Genomic DNA, 8686 nt, shown 5'->3' with positions numbered 1-8686 from the left:
AAATAGCTGAACATGGGAACACTCAGGGAGGACAAGGATGCACTGGCCTGGTTTTAGTGGAGAAGAATGCATGTGTGTGTGTGTGTGTGTGTGTTCACACACTGTAGGGAGGCAGGTCGCCTTGTGTTGTGCAGGTGTGCTGTTGACGGTTTTATCTCCCGGAATCAGCTTTGGAGAGGTTTCCCAGAGCCAGGCCAACGTCTACAGCTCCTCATTCCTCTACACAGCTCAAACATTTCATTAAATGAATCGATGTCTTAATTATCCTTCCCACACATCACATTCCACAGACTCGAGAGACATAAAGACAAACACAGAATAGGTGCAGAATAAAATAAATAAATAAATAAATAAAAAGCGGGTGCATAGCGTGCAAAACCTGAACGTCTATCAACAAGCTCTTACTCACTCCATCCATCCATCCATCCATCCATCCATCCATCTAGTCTGCCCTCCAGTTAAGTGCTAGCATCATTCTTTGCATCCCCTTGAATGCAAATTATATTTCTGTCTGTATGCAGACATGTGAAACGGCTCTCATCATCATCATCATCATCATCATCATCGTTATTATCTATTACATCAGATCACATCTCAAATCAAAACACAGCTCATTCAAACAAGACTGATTTCTAGACAGACACAAGTTGTAGGCTTTTCAGCTGTCAGCTAGGAATGGAAAGCGGATCTGAGGGTCATTAGGAGCCTGGTCCTGCTGTCACACAACGCATCGAGGGATTGGAGAGAGGAGGAGGGGGGTGAGAAGGGTGTCAAGGGGTGGCTGGATGAGTGAGTGGAATGCTAAAATCCTAAACAGCAGGATTCCTTTATAATCCTGTTTCGAATGCTGTCAGAAATCCTCTTGTGTACAGGTTTAGCAAAAAATCTTGAGTGCGCTGATGGCTACAGGGTAAAAAGTCTCTGTGTGTTCACACACTCACGGTCTACATTACACCCTGCAGACACACGTTTACAAAGAGACAGAGAGAGGATGAAGATGACTTGAAGATGAAGAGCTAAAAGCTCTAACACACACACGTTATCCTGAGACCATACACAGGACAAAACCTTCAGGAATAAAGCCACATCTCATAGATACATGACTCCAGCACAAGGTCACCAGCTCAGATTTTTTAAACTATTTAAACATGATTATTTTGCTCGGACGGCTGAAATGTGCGGAAAGGTGAAAATACTGGATGTTTTTCCCCCCGCTGCTCTTTATAAAGAAAGAGGTGGAGCCTCTTTTTTAAAACAAGAACACCACAGATGCAAACGTATGAGGATTATGACCACACGGTCTTCCAGTTCGCTCGGTGTTTGCCATTTCTCTTTAGTGTTCGATTTAAGACGGTACGCAGACAGAAAGTTGAGTACAGAGTGCGTCACACAGCGCATGGTTTGAAACACAGCCTTTATGGAGCAACACCATTTCTTGACATTGACACGAGTAAACAGTGACCCAAAAGCAGACGAGAGCATTAAGATTATTATTGATTTATAATAACATTGTGACAGCAGCTTGGAAAGACGTACAAACTGTTGTGAGAACAGTGTAATATTTATACAGCTAAACATAAAGGCCTAACTTTTATGTCAAATTCCTTATCTAGGGTTACTTTGGGTTAGAGTTTATATATATATATATATATATATGGTACATTTATAAATAAAATGTATATACAAAATATACAAAAAGGTGCTTGAGAACTCCAATGATATAACGTGATACTGCACACGGAACATGATGTTTCAAAAAGACTAACTTAAAAACACAAGAGATAATGAACACAAACCCGGAACAGACGAATTGATTAAACATCTCGTCTAATCATCTAATAAAGTAGCTGAAACTTATTTGCTTTTAAAACTTTAAAAACTTTTTGCTTTTGCATTTTGGCATGAAACCCTAGTGCTAGCGAGTAAAGTACAACTGATTCTTCTGTTCACGTGATTAGAAAACTTCAGACTTCAGAAATCAGGTGTGCTGAATTAGGATCATGGAAAAAGCTGATAGAGAGACCATTGATAAAACATAAATAAATAAATAAACAAACAAACAAACAAACACCACTTAATTATTCTTAGTGTAAAATTGAGGTGAATATGTTGTGGTGGTATTGTGAAGTACTTCAGACACAGTTCAGTACTTAGAAGTTGTCTTTGTTTTTTTATAAATGTGATGCGGATTCATAACGACTAACTTCAGCCTAAATTTGTAGGTCTGGACATACGTACCAGTGCACACATGTCGTTTTATAGATTTTATACATATACATATACATATACATATATATATATATATATATATATATATATATTTATACACCCACACACACACACACACACACACACACACACACAATCTTCAGGTTAGGTTTTACAGATGTATTTATACCCAAGTCAAACTGACTTACAGCACTGATGTTTTTTTTCTCTCTCTCTCCAGAAGTCAGGCTGTCATTTAACTCGGGTGGCTTCGATTAGAAATTAGTTCAAGAGAGGAAAATGCAGACCATCTGACACTGGAAGTCTGTTTCAAAGAAAACAGACGGATTTGCTTAAACCTGTAATCTAAACAGCACACATTTCTCAGTCTCGGACACGAATATACAACGAGACTTTACTTACTTTTGGATCCATTATATATTTTAAATAATAAATAAATAAATAAATAAATAAATACATGTAAAATTCTACACTGAAGCTAAAGTTTACATTACAGCTCCATGATCCATAGCATAATCTGTGGGAAGCGGACAGATTTGAATTACATTGTAAAACGTAAGGGGTGAAAAAATACATGTAGACACGGTGTGAACGTGGGGCAAAAAGTAGGAACAATTTTGTGCTACAATTTGTCCAGCATTGAGCGCGCACAATGCAATGCACTCTGACCACACACACACACACACACACACACACACACACACACACACACACACACACACACACACACTATTAAAAAAAGAGTTTAAAGAGTTAGTAAAGAGTTTAAAGAGCTCCTAAGTGTATCTTACTTGTTTGTCGGTCGCAGGAGGAACGGAAAGTGCGTCGTGGTCGTGCGCCGCTTTCCAAAACTTTCTCCAAGCTCCAGAAATCTGCAAGTTTATCTTACACAAAGTACCAGAAAAAGTGAAATGATACTCCTGGGAAGGTCTAGATGGGACTAGTTTGTTGTGTTCCGTTTTTCCGGGCGCTTGTTGTTGTTGTTTAGCTGCAGTGAGGTAAACAGAGAGGTAAACAGAGAGGTAAAGAGTGAGGTCTGTGCGTCAGCAGTCAGGAGTTTGGTGTCGGTTCACTGTGTTGCTCCTCAGTTCCTCAGCTCAGATCCTCTCCTCTCCACGTCCTGAGACACCACCAACACTGCAACGCAACAGGTGGAACACAAACGTGTGTGAACTTTGAAGTGTTGTGGTGATTTTAAACACGAGGAGCGGCGCGTTCCCGAGAAATCAGATTCGCTCCAATACGAATAGAAAAAATCAGCCGTAAAGTAGTAAGAGAATAAACCCAGAGAGCTGATCTCATGGTCTTTTCCAACTAGAAGTAAAACATCAAACCTAGCCTGTTTGATCTCCAGGCTTTTTTTTTTTTTTTTTTTTTGGGACAAGTTCCCCAAAGTTTCTCAGCACAGCCGGGATAAATGCGCGTCCCCGCTTTCCAGCGCTCAGTGAACTGAGTTAGAGATTGAATGGGTTTGGATATGAGAGTTTGTGAATAGGCCTGCCCTCATCTGCTCGCTCTCTTTACAGGCTGCTTCTCCAACCGTGCACTTCTTCACTAAACAGGGTGACTTAATGCTACACACAGCCTGATGGTTGTGCGCGCTCGTTTGGACAGTATTGTGCGGTTTGGGACGCGACCCGACACAGAAACGTCCTGAGAGTCTTCTTGGATACTGCAGCCAAAAATGCTTCACGTGTGTCTCAAACTAGTGTGTTTTAACATCCCATAGGCCAGTTCTGTGATGATCCAAACACCAAACACACCACACACACACACACACACACACACAAAAACACACACAGACACACACACACACACACACACACACAGATTAGTAATTTACAGTCAGTGCAGCGCTCAGGAAGCCAGTGTTCCTTGGTTTTTCTCCTTAATTCTTGCGACTTAATTTTGACTTCTCTGCTATTTGGATTTAAATGGTGTCATGACAGCATTTTGATGAACACGTCTGGTCTGGTGATGTAGAAATACAGGTGACGGATTGTACAGATTGGCCTGGTGGTGCATGGTGGGTAGGGTAACGTTGCCACATCACAGCTCCAGAGTTCCCAGTTCCATCCTGAGCTCAAGTTACTGTGTGTGGATTTTCACATGGTCTCTATGTGTTCTCTGGGAAAAAAAAAGTAACATTCGGTGGACTGGAGGCTTGAAACTGCCTCGAAACAGACTGTACACAGACTTGAAACTCTTGGTGTGAATGAAAGTGCTCTGTAATGGACCACCGTCCCAAACTGGCTGTATTCCCAACTTCATGCCCGGTGGATGTGCAAGGGATAAAGCGCTTAATAAACAAATGAAGACCGTCATCTTGTTTGCAAGCAGAAATATTTTAGAACATTTAATCATCCAAAGAGCCCTCAAGGAAAACTTTTTCCTAGGTGTGTACACACAAACCCAAGCTTAACCTCTGTATCCCAGAGAAAACATTTTGGCTCTTAGTTTTTCAAATAAAAGTTGCTTTATGAGGAGCTTCCTTTGAGAAACACTCCTTTAGTCACATCACCGTAGGACTCGATGTTAATGAATAAAGCAGGAGCTCGTCTGCGTCAGGTCTTGATAATACTCAACACAACAGTTTAACAGGTGTAGACAGATCTACGAGTCACACAGGCATACACAAACACAGGCATACACACACACACACACACACACACCTTTGAATCACACAAAACTGTCTGATCTGTCATATCCATCTCATATCTGACTTCAAGCTTTCAACAGAAATACACAAAAAATATACTGTATATATTGAGAATAAGGATTATTGATGATAATGATGATGTTTGGAACATTATAAAAACATGTCCATTACAAATTAGAAGGAAATAAGGTGTGTGTGAGTGAGTGAGTGAGTGAGTGAGTGTGCCCTATTGTAGACTGGCATGCTGTCCAGGGTGTACGCTGTCCCGTGCCCAGAGCCTCCTGGGTCAGACTCCAGGTTCCCTGCAACCCAGTAGAGATTGGATATAGAGATAGATTGATGGAGTTTTATAAAAATGAGAACATTTACACCCCAATCATCATCATCATCATCATCATCATCAGTCAAAGAGATCATCTGATAAAAACTAATGAAGGTGCCATTGATTGTTTACAAGCATTTAATCCCAATGATTTGGGAAAGTCAGCAAAAAATATAACTCATATTTCTCACCAGAGACTACTGTAATTCTTCTTCATTTCTCTCTTAATAATTAACGGTTAATAATCTCTTCCACGTTTGGCCCGAATATTCCTCAAAGGCTGTGTTTTTGCTACAAAAATAATGGAAGAAGGTTCCTGTGTAAATACCAAATATGAGTAAGTTTCCAGGAGTCTGAGGCTCACAGAAACCGGACACTTCACCTGGTTGTTTTTTTTTCACCCCCCATTATAACTGTCCAGTTTCAGTTCCTGTGCCTACTGTAGCCTCAGAATCTTGCTCTTGGTTAAATGGAGTGGAACCAGATGTGGTGGTCTGATGTCGTAGCCCATCCGCCTCGAGGTTTGATGTGTTGTGTGTTCTGAGGTGTGTTTCTGTTCAGGACGGTTGAGTTCTTTTCAGTTATCGTAGCTATCTTCTCAGCTCAAACCAGTCTGGCCCATACTCCTTTACCTCTTATCATCACCGAGTTCACATCTGCAGAACTACTGTTCTCTCCATGCACTCTGCTTTTCCTGAAACACTTAAACCAGCTCATCTGGCACCAACAACCATGCCATGTTAAGTCCCTGAGTTGAGAGTTTTTCCACTTTTCCCCCATTCTGACTTTTGAAGATTTTTGAAATGAAACCTTCCATTCCAGGATTGATTTTAAGATCAAAAGGGCGCACGGTGGCTTAGTGGTTAGCATGTTTGTCTCACACCTCCGGGGTTGGGGGTTTGATTCCCACCTCCGCCTTGTGTGTGTGGAGTTTGTATGTTCTCCCCGTGCCTCGGGGGTTTCCTCCGGGTACTCCGGTTTCCTCCCCCGGTCCAAAGACATGCATGGTAGGTTGATTGGCATCTCTGGAAAATTGTCTGTAATGTGTGTGTGTGTGAGTGAATGAGAGTGTGTGTGCCATGTGATGGGTTGGCACTCCGTCCAGGGTGTATCCTGCCTCGATGCCCAATGATGCCCGGGATAGGCACAGGCTCCCCGTGACCCGAGAAGTTCGGATAAGTGGTAGAAAATGAATGAATGAATATATTTGACTTATTTCATATTGTGTGAATAGAAAATTGCCAATGTTTTATTGTTTTTTGTCATTAGAACATCATATACAGTACAAACTCAATGAATTTTTTATTCCACTCCTTTGTAATAATATTTTATTTGTAGATTTGTCACCACATGCCGAAGCATCCGGCTCGGCAGCTTAAAGCGTAAGAGGCGTAAGTCAGTCCTGCAGTGTGCACGTAATCTCACAGGCTGAGCGAGAAGAAAAGAGCAGTTCTGTCAGAAGCAGCTTTTTTTGCAGGTCCTCGATAGCCGCGCTAACCGTGCAGTGATTGGCGTCGTCACTGCGGCCCTGCGGAGCCTCGTAACCAAACAGGAGTCTGCTGTAGAGGTCTCTCTGTTTAAAGTGTGTGTATATATATAGCAGCTCGTTTCTGCATCTGGTTTTAGAAGAGCGCGAGAGAGGATAAGGAGGACCGTGTGTGGGCGTGGAAATGATGTGGTTTCAGCCGTGGCAGCCAAAAACACACTGATTGCGAGAAAGGAGGAGAGAGAAAAGTGAAGGAGGAGAAGACGACGACGACAGCGACAACGACGGAGAAAAAACAGCCTGAAATAATGTCCATAGGAAGGATACGTACGCTGGGTTTCTCTAAGCTTTCCTCACGGCAGCGAGTATCCTAAAGCAGACACACTGTATATCTGTAAAGGATACAATGGGGATTTTATACATTTCAGGTCAAGCAGAGAGTGAACTGATGTTTTGGAGGTGATTTACAGGGTGTTAAGATCCCCAGGGGGCACTAAATATATTTACAGTTCTCAAAGATAATAATGACAGATCAGGAGCTGCTCGTATTTATTTATTTTTCCAGTTTAAAGACGTAACTTTAATTCTGCCTGTACTCCTACTGTCCCTTTAAATTGGGCAGGAAACCATCAACACCACTTTATAATCTTGCCGTCCTCTGTAATAAAGGTTCTTAGAAATACGCTCTTTCCCGCTCTTTTCCCATCGTTCGTATACCATAAACATCTAAACCTGGAAATCAGTTGAAGTGAATGCTGTGGATTTTGTTGATTTTTTTAATATTATAAAAGTTATATTACTTCTACTGAAATAAACTTTAAAGTTTTTGCAACTTGTCCCTGAAGGGAAACTCTTAAAGGTTGTTTGTAGATTCCTAAAAAAATTGAACATTAAACAAAAGATGCTGCTAGTGAAGCATCAGATTGGAACCCATTAATGAGACTATTAGATACTGATAGTGATGAATGGTGAAGATTAGACAACAACATGTATTATTATAATATTTAAGAATGTCTTAAAGCCCTAAAAGGCTCTTCAGATCGATCTTATGATCTTAAAATTCATTCATTTTCTACCGCTTATCCGAACTTCTCGGGTCATGGGGAGCCTGTGCCTATCTTGGGTGTCATCGGGCATCAAGGCAGGATACACCCTGGACGGAGTGCCAACCCATCACAGGGCACACACACACACTCACACACTACAGACAATTTTCCAGAGATGCCAATCAACCTACCATGCATGTCTTTGGACCGGGGGAGGAAACCGGAGTACCCGGAGGAAACCCCAGAGGCACGGGGAGAACATGCAAACTCCACACACACAAGGCGGAGACGGGAATCGAACCCCCGACCCTGGAGGTGTGAGGCGAACGTGCTAACCACTAAGCCACCGTGCTCACCTTTAAATATATATAACTATTCTAATTAGTTTGTTTTATTCTTTTAGAATTTTCAGGCGGTTTAAAATTTCTCTACACTCAGTTTTGCGCTATCGTGATGAGTTCTACAGATAAACATCTCCATAGATGGTGGAATGATTATACAACTGTTTCGTAATTTCTTGGACACTGGTGTTTTTGAGCTGATTATCCACATAATTTCGTGGTCTGGTTTATATTTTAAATTCAGATGTTATAGGTCACATACTGTACACCAACCATACACAGTAGGTCATGTATGAACTAAATTTTTTTTTTGTACAATATGTTTGATTTATTCTGTCAGTTATTTCACCAGACTTTCAGGGTCACGTTATAAAGCTGTACGGATTCTGGACTAGAATTGAGAAAACTGATCAAAGAATATTGTATTCATATGAGGAAAGGAAACCGGCTGTAAGTCGAGCAACTCGAGACAGGATGTTTAAAGACCAGGCAGAGAAAGACGCCTTGGTTCGGTGTGTGAAGCTCGTCTTATCTGCTCAGAGTGTGTGTCTCTGGTCACGAGCGCCAAGATAAAGTGAACCAAATCAAGCACAATAAACTGCT

The sequence above is a fragment of the Tachysurus fulvidraco genome, chromosome 19 (genome assembly GCF_022655615.1).
Source record: "Tachysurus fulvidraco isolate hzauxx_2018 chromosome 19, HZAU_PFXX_2.0, whole genome shotgun sequence".
Classification (NCBI taxonomy): Eukaryota; Metazoa; Chordata; class Actinopteri; order Siluriformes; family Bagridae; genus Tachysurus; species Tachysurus fulvidraco.
The sequence above is the reverse complement of the archived record's forward strand: the minus strand, read 5'-3'. Positions refer to the sequence as shown.